The sequence below is a fragment of the Euphorbia lathyris genome, chromosome 7, assembly GCF_963576675.1.
Source record: "Euphorbia lathyris chromosome 7, ddEupLath1.1, whole genome shotgun sequence".
Classification (NCBI taxonomy): domain Eukaryota; kingdom Viridiplantae; phylum Streptophyta; class Magnoliopsida; order Malpighiales; family Euphorbiaceae; genus Euphorbia; species Euphorbia lathyris.
This window is the reverse complement of record NC_088916.1, coordinates 75,734,865-75,742,689: the sequence shown is the minus strand read 5'-3', so window position 1 is coordinate 75,742,689 and position 7,825 is coordinate 75,734,865.

The following is a 7,825-nucleotide window of genomic DNA, read 5'->3' as shown; positions in this document are numbered from 1 at the left end:
CTGGATAGTTTGGAAAAAGCTGGGATTCCGGATACCTGGAGGAGTTTGATTGAGGTTTGTATTTCTTCTTCTGTTTTCAATGTTTTAATTAATGGGGATTTGTCCGAGTAGTTTACTCCATCCCGGGGTATCCATCAAGGGGACCCTATGAGCCCATTTTTATTTGTTATAGCTATGGAGATGTTATCTCATCTCATCCAAGATGTTGTGAACACTGGAAAGATTCATCTAGTTACCATTAATAGATTCTGTCCCCCGATCACCCATTTATTCTTTGCTGATGATGTTATGATCTTTGTGGAAGGAAATGAGGAGCAAATTGGTGTGATAATGGATATCCTGACCAACTTTTGTTCTGCTTCAGGCCAACAGCTTAATATCTAAAAATCTAGAATGTTATGCTCTAAGAATATGGACCCAAGGGTTGGTAAAAAGTTGAGTGAGATTTCTGGTATTACTCTAACCAAGTCTCTTGGTAACTATGTAACATCCGTAATTTATAAGGAGTATTTCGTAATTTTATTATACTATATAAACACATTATAAATAACATGTTAGTAATAAATTAGTTGAGTATTACGTTTTATATTATTATTATTATTATTATTGTTATATTAGTTTTAGTTTTAGGTTTTTAGGATTATGTTTTTGGGGGAGAGGGGAGAGCACTACTTTTCTTTTTGCGGCAGCTGCGTTTGCCTGCACTGCACATATTGGATTTTTATTTTTCTTCCATTTGTTTTTAATTCATAACTCCTTATTCCGGCCACTTTTTCAAATGAAAATTATACCATTAAATTCTTTGTTTTATGAGGAAGATTTTAAGACCACTATTGATATTTTTCCGAACAAAAAGTATGATAATCGGAGCGGGTATTTTCCACCGGCAAAGTGTTAGATATTGTCCTTTTAGACGGTTTTAATAGTGGAAGGAGTGTACTTTTGGACTCCCCTAATCATTGGCTACCTCGTGATAGTCTCGGTTTGCGATTCCGGCAGCTCTAGCGAACCTCCGATGGCAGACCACCGCGCTCCGGCGAAACTCTGGAAGTCGGTAACGGGTCAATTAGAACCCGAATAATTTGATTAGCTTTTTGGGACGAGAGGTAAACTTAATTACTTATGTTTATATATATGTCTATATATATATATATATATATATATATATATATATATATATATATATATATATGTATATATATATATATATATATATATATATATGAGTGTCTATTGATATTTTGTCATTGAATAATTAAACGTGCGTTGAATGAATATTGAGTATTTGGTTATCATTTAATTGATACTTGATTTATATACATGGTGATTTGAGACTTGGAGTTTCAAATATTCTTTGTATGGTTGAATTTATTGATATAAGGTTTGTTCCTTTTAAAATCATGTTACTCATGTATTTACCTATTAAGGTATTAGCTGTGAAATTATACCATGATAGAATGGGAATGCACATGAGTTCAAAAGATCATGAATTATCAAGTATGAAATTGTATTGGATTATGCTTGAGTTAGAAAACATAAATAGCTAGCTTGAGTGAGTATATTCAATGGTCTGGAGGTTTGATGATACTGTGATCACAGGCATCTGAGTAGGGTGTTATTTTACTCTAATTGAGTTTGTACTGTGTCCTGAAACTGGGGGCGATAGCAGTACCGTATTATTGAAAAAAAAAGGAAAAAGAAATCATTATGAAAAGGGTACCTATCCCGAAACTAGAGGCGATAGCGTACACGTACGTTGGAATATTGTTAACGATGAGACCATTGAGTATATTTCACTTAGGTCTAGTTGGGCCCTTAAAAATAAAGATAATAAATTATAATTTTGTAGTTTGAAGTAAATTGAGTCATATACGAGATGATATATTTATATTTTTATTCCTGATTGATTGATTGTTTGATTATTGGATTAATTAAATGTAAAATGCATGAAATTAATTGTATATATGTGTGTGTATATATTCATGTATATAAATATAGGTAATTATGTTTATTGAGTAGGCAGCTCACCCCTTGCCACGTTGAAATTTTCAGGCTAGGTTCAGAGGTTGTTCCATTTGCTAGACTTTCAGGTTTACTCTACATTCAGGCTGGCCAACACAAACGACTCATTCTCATTAGCAAGTTCATAGACATTTATTAGGATTTATTATATTATTGGATTGGATTATTTGCTTAAATTTAAGTAAACATTATTGACAGATTAAATTGTTTGATTGGTTATTTAATTCTTTGGTTATAAGATTTTGATAGACGACAATAAATGAGGAGCATTTTTGTAGTTATGTTGGTATTTGTGCTTAATTATGATAATTGCTTAGTTTTCTATGTGTTTTCAATGTGACCCGGGATGGGGGTTACAAACTATCTGGGGGTTCCTCTCCATAGTGACAGAGTGTCAAAAGCTTCTTTTAAAGAAATCTTCGATAGGACTAATAAGAATTGTGCTAATTGGAAAGCTAAGGCCCTTTCCCTTGCGGGCTGCCTTACTTTGATCCAGTCTGTGAATGGTGCTGCCCCGAATCATTTAATGCAAGCTTGTAGGCTGCCTGAGCCGGTTCTTAATGGCCTTGATAAGATCAATCGTCGGTTCCTATGGGGGGGATTCGGAAGAGGGGAAAAAAATTCATCTGGTTCCCTGGAAAGAGGTGTGCCAATCTAAGAATAGGGGTGGGTTAGGGATCAGACAAGCCAAGGATAATAATAAAGTGCTTTTAATGAAGCTTCTTTGGAGGATGTGGCAGAATCCGGACGCTCTTTGGGTTCGGTTATTGTGCGGGAAGTACAGAAAGGATAAGATTTTTGGGGCCCCGAAAGAGAGAGTACCTAATTGTTCTTTCTTATGGAAAGGGGTTAACGCTGTGTTTTCGGAGTTCTGCTCTGGGATTGGTTGGTCGGTGGGCAATGGTAGATCAATTAGTTTCTGGAATGATACCTGGCTTGATAAGATACCTTTATCAGAAGTGTGTACTTCTCCTTTGCCTCTGGAGATCCGTAACTGGAGTATCGCTGATGTGGTGGATTCGGAGGGAGATTGGGTTTGGTCGAGATTCGAATCTTACCTTAATCTGGAAACGCTCCTGAAAATTCGTGGAGTTAAAGTTAGTAGTAAAGAGGATGATGGGGATAGCCACTGTTGGTCCTTTACAAACAATGGTACTAATTCCTGCAAATCTGCATTTGAAGCTTTCAGTCTTAACTTGGATACCCCTCCTTCAATCTCTTGGAAGAATATTTGGGCCTTAAAAGTTCCTTATCGCATTAGGAGCTTCTATGGCTTAGCGCAAAGAATAGGTTGCTTGCTAATGTGGAAAGGAAGAGACGCCATTTAGTTAAGGCAGATACTTGTTGTAGGTGCAAAGTTCAGGCAGAAACCATTTGTCATGTTCTTAGGGATTGTGCGAAGAGTAAGAATGTGTGGAAGAAAGTGATTCCGAGCCAGTTGCTACCTAACTTCTTTGCCCACTCTGAAAACGATTGGTTGTTAAATGGTGTTAATGGTGTGTTATTGCCTCAGATGGAGCATGGTGCTATCCTCTTTGCCGTTGTCTGTCACCAGCTTTGGCAGTGGAGGAATACTGAGGTGTTTGGAGAAAAAGCTATAGTGATTCCTAATCTACCTGATTATTTCTCCAAGAAAATTAACACTATTATCAATAGCTTCAAAGGGGATTATTTAGCCAGTACTAGCCAGAGATCTGTTGAGCATCTTTTGGGTTGGAGTAAACCGGGGGAAGAGATTGTGAAATTAAATACCGATGGCTTGTGTCTTGTGGACGGCAGAATTGCGGCTGGAGGGGTTCTGAGAGATGCTGGGGGTAATTAGGTGTCTAGCTTTACTCAGAATCTGTGGATGGGCTCTTCCTTTTCTGCTGAGCTCTGAGGTATCTTCTCTGGACTTAGATTGGCCATTGACCTGGGGCTGAAAAGGCTGCTCGTGGATTCTGACAACCTTGAAGCAGTTAATATGATTGCTAACAACAAGGCTATGTGCTTGAGTAGCCAAAACCTTGTTAAAGAGATCAGAAGATTGTGTTCTTCATTCGATACCATCTCCTTTTGTCATGTGTACAGGGAGCAGAATAGGGTGGTAGATTGCCTTGCTGCGGAGGGCCATGAAAAGATGCCGGGAATTTCAACATTCTCTTCTCCTCCGAACTTCCTTTGTTCGTTTCTGTCTGATGATCGGGTGGGGGTTACCTTCCCTAGACTAATCTCGGGTTAGGTGTTAGTTTTTGTTGTTTTTTCTTTCCCTTTCCTACCAAAAAAAGAAAGCTAACTGAATATTTTATGCAAGTTAAAGGACTATCAGAATATTTAAAAAGTTCAAAGTCAAGTGTTTTTTTTTTTTCTTCGTCCAAGCTCAGGAGACCAATGATATATTAAGCCAATTATATATATATATATATATATATATATATATATAATATTCTCAAGTTGTAGGATAGCTTGCATCAGGAGTTGTGTAAATATATAATAAGAACAAATATAATATAAACTTTAGTCATATATCAATTTGACTCAACCAATTTGTCTCTAATTAAAATTCAACTGTTTGATGTTGAGCTATATATACACTATAATAATAAAAAAAAAAAAGATAGGGCTTCTATACATGGAAATAAAATGTTTGGCTTATGTTAAATATTATTTATTTACATGTATATATATCATCACACAGTTCATATTTCTACAAACTTATATTGCAATTAATTATTTTAGCATTCAAGTAGCAGGAATTGGAAGACAGTAAGGAATCAGCTGTCCTACTTACTATTTATAATCATCATTTAATAATTATTATATGTTCCTTAAAAAATTTATTATATGTTGGGTGGAGGTTATTATTATTATTATTATTATTAATCTCTTGTTTCTCAGAAAACAAATGTTTATAAACATAGATTAGATATAAATTTAGTCATAAGATTATAACGAGAGAGAACGAATTTAACTTTTACGAATAAAACAATGTAATTTTAAATTTAATGTTTATAAAACGGTGTAATTAAAGATCAGTCTTTTTTAATTAATTGGTAATGTGTGATTTTATATTCTAGCTATAGTCCCATCTTCAACATTCTATAGCTATGCAATAAAACTTGAAACTACATAGTTTTTATTAATTAATAAAAAAACTCATTTTTTGTTAATTTTTTTGAAATTGCACTATCTAATCAATGTTAGACTTCAATAAAAAAACAAATGCTACACTTTTTTTTCAATTAAAATACTGGGGTTAGAGGAAGAACGTACAAAAATTCCAACTAAATTAATACCGTCGAGATACAAATGGAACCATTAACACCAAAACTTTATTGAAGAAAAGGAAAAGAATACAAAACAGGCAAAAAAAAAAAAAAAAAAAAAGAAACATTCCCTTAAGAATAAATTAATAGAAATAAAGAAATTACAAAAATCCAGATAAGAAGACCACGAAAGGAAATAAAGATTCTGTTGCGCGACCTTAGCCAACACGTCTGCATCTCTATTTCCCTCTCGAAAGATGTGAGAAACCAAAAACGCATAGAAGAAATCTGATGCAAACAACACAGCCAATCACTACGATAAAAACCATGGAACGTCCAAGGAGTTAGATTAAAACAAATTCACTCTATACAACTAGACATGTCCATGGATTCGGGTATCCGTCCGTCCCACCTAGTCCTGTATCTTTTGGGTCGAGATTGGATAATAAAAATTGATCTTAGGCCCAGATCAGTCCAAGCCCGTTAAAGCCCGTCTATTTTTTTGGACGGATTTGGGATTGATAAAAATAACACGGGCTGGTCCGCCTTATTAAAACTAATTAATAAATCTATATATTTATAATTAAATATTTATTTTTAAGTATAAATTTTATTTTTTATAATTAAAAATTATTTATTTATTTAGGTGCGTTTATATGGGCTGAGCTTGAGATTTGATTTTTAAGACCAAGCCGGTCCGACCCAAACCCACCTATTAGCCCATTAGGCTCGGTCTGAATCCGGTCCAATCCAACCCAACCCATGGACAGATCTACATTGATGCGGAGCATCTCCTTTGAAGATCGAGTCCGGGTGAGGGAAGTCGGAGGAGGAACCAAGCACGAACAATCAAGTGTGTAAAGGGGCCAAAATCAGACCCAAACTCCGTGTGGATTAATTCATGCTCCGCGTGGATGATGGTCTGATCCGGAGGAATGTCACTTGTTGGATCAGCAGCTAATCCACGCTCCGCGTGAAATTAAATCACGTTCCGCTTGGATTCACTAAAAAATGTCTTGCTCCTTACTACAGCTTCCTCCTTAATTACAATTCTTCCACTCCTTATTTATAACTCATGTCACTCCATATTTACAATCATGCCACCCCTTTACCATTAACCCAATTTACCCTTATCTTTATATTTTAATTAGGGCTTAATAGACACCCAACCCCCTAAACTTGTAACTTTTTTTCACCTGGCCCCCTTAACTTAGGGGACAACCTCTCAACCCCCTCAACTTTCCAAAAACATCACATACAGCCCCTTACACCCATATGTTCGGTCAAAATATTGACCCGTATAGAAAACGCGCTTGACTGTTGACCACACCAATGCCACGTGTCTTTTTTTTATTAAATTTTTCCAAGTGATTATTGTATGCGAGGTGTTGTCGCTGTTTGTCGTCGCAGCCTTATCGAGGTGCTGAGGTTGGCGGTAGTGATCGTCGAGGTAAAATCACTTGGAAAAATTTAATAAAAAAGTGACACGTGGCATTGGTGTGGTCAACAGTCAAGCGCGTTTTCTACACGGGTCAATATTTTGACCGAACATAGGGGTGTAATGGCTGTATGTGATGTTTTTGGAGAGTTGAGGGGATTGAGAGGTTGTCCCCTAAGTTGAGGGGACCAGGTGAAAAAAAGTTACAAGTTTAGGGGGTTGGATGCCTTTTAAGCCTTTAATTAGTTATGTAATTTGCCCTTATTGTAATTTGTTCTTTAAGGTTTTGAGATGATATAAATACATCTTTTTCTTTGTAATTGAATTTAACTTTTTATCAATATAATTTTTATCATCTTCTTCAAGAAGTGTTTGTTAAGGTTTTAACCTTCAATAATGAGGGATTTTTTATTTTCTACGGATTTAGACCGTAAAATTCGAGATTCACTCCTTCTAGTTTAGCTAGAGAAGAACATTTTTGTTAATTTGCGATTAAAATTAACTCGTCCCGAAATATCTACATCATACATACATCGAGTCACACTCCGATCACAAATTATTCCAACTATTCATATTATAAAAAGTCTCAAAACTTAACATATTCTGATAAATATAATATTTTATTTGCTCACTTTTGACAATTTTTATTGAAATGCTCCAATATAAAGCAACTTCAAAAGTGATATAGTCATCAAATTCATTACTTTATATATAATTTATCTTAATTATAAATATTATTAAGAAAATAGTAAGCAACTAGATTATCTTTTTATATTAAAAAAAGGGTTAAGGTAATACCCCTAACATTTTGGGTTATGAGCAATTTTACCCCTAACGTCTAAAATGGTACAATTTTATCCCTAACGTTGGAAGTCAAGGGCAATTTTGTCTCTAACGTTGATAAATTGGATCAATTTGAGAAATAATTCATCAAACAGTCTTATCGATCATGAATCGTGTCATCTATATTTCACACGTGTGTCATTTTATTAATAACAAATCACAAACATATGTTGGGATGTAAAAAAAAAATACCGTCTTTTCGTACGAATTAGATAAAAAAAATTCAAAAAATTCACCGAATTTATAAATATTATTCACCAATTCTATTATTAAATTA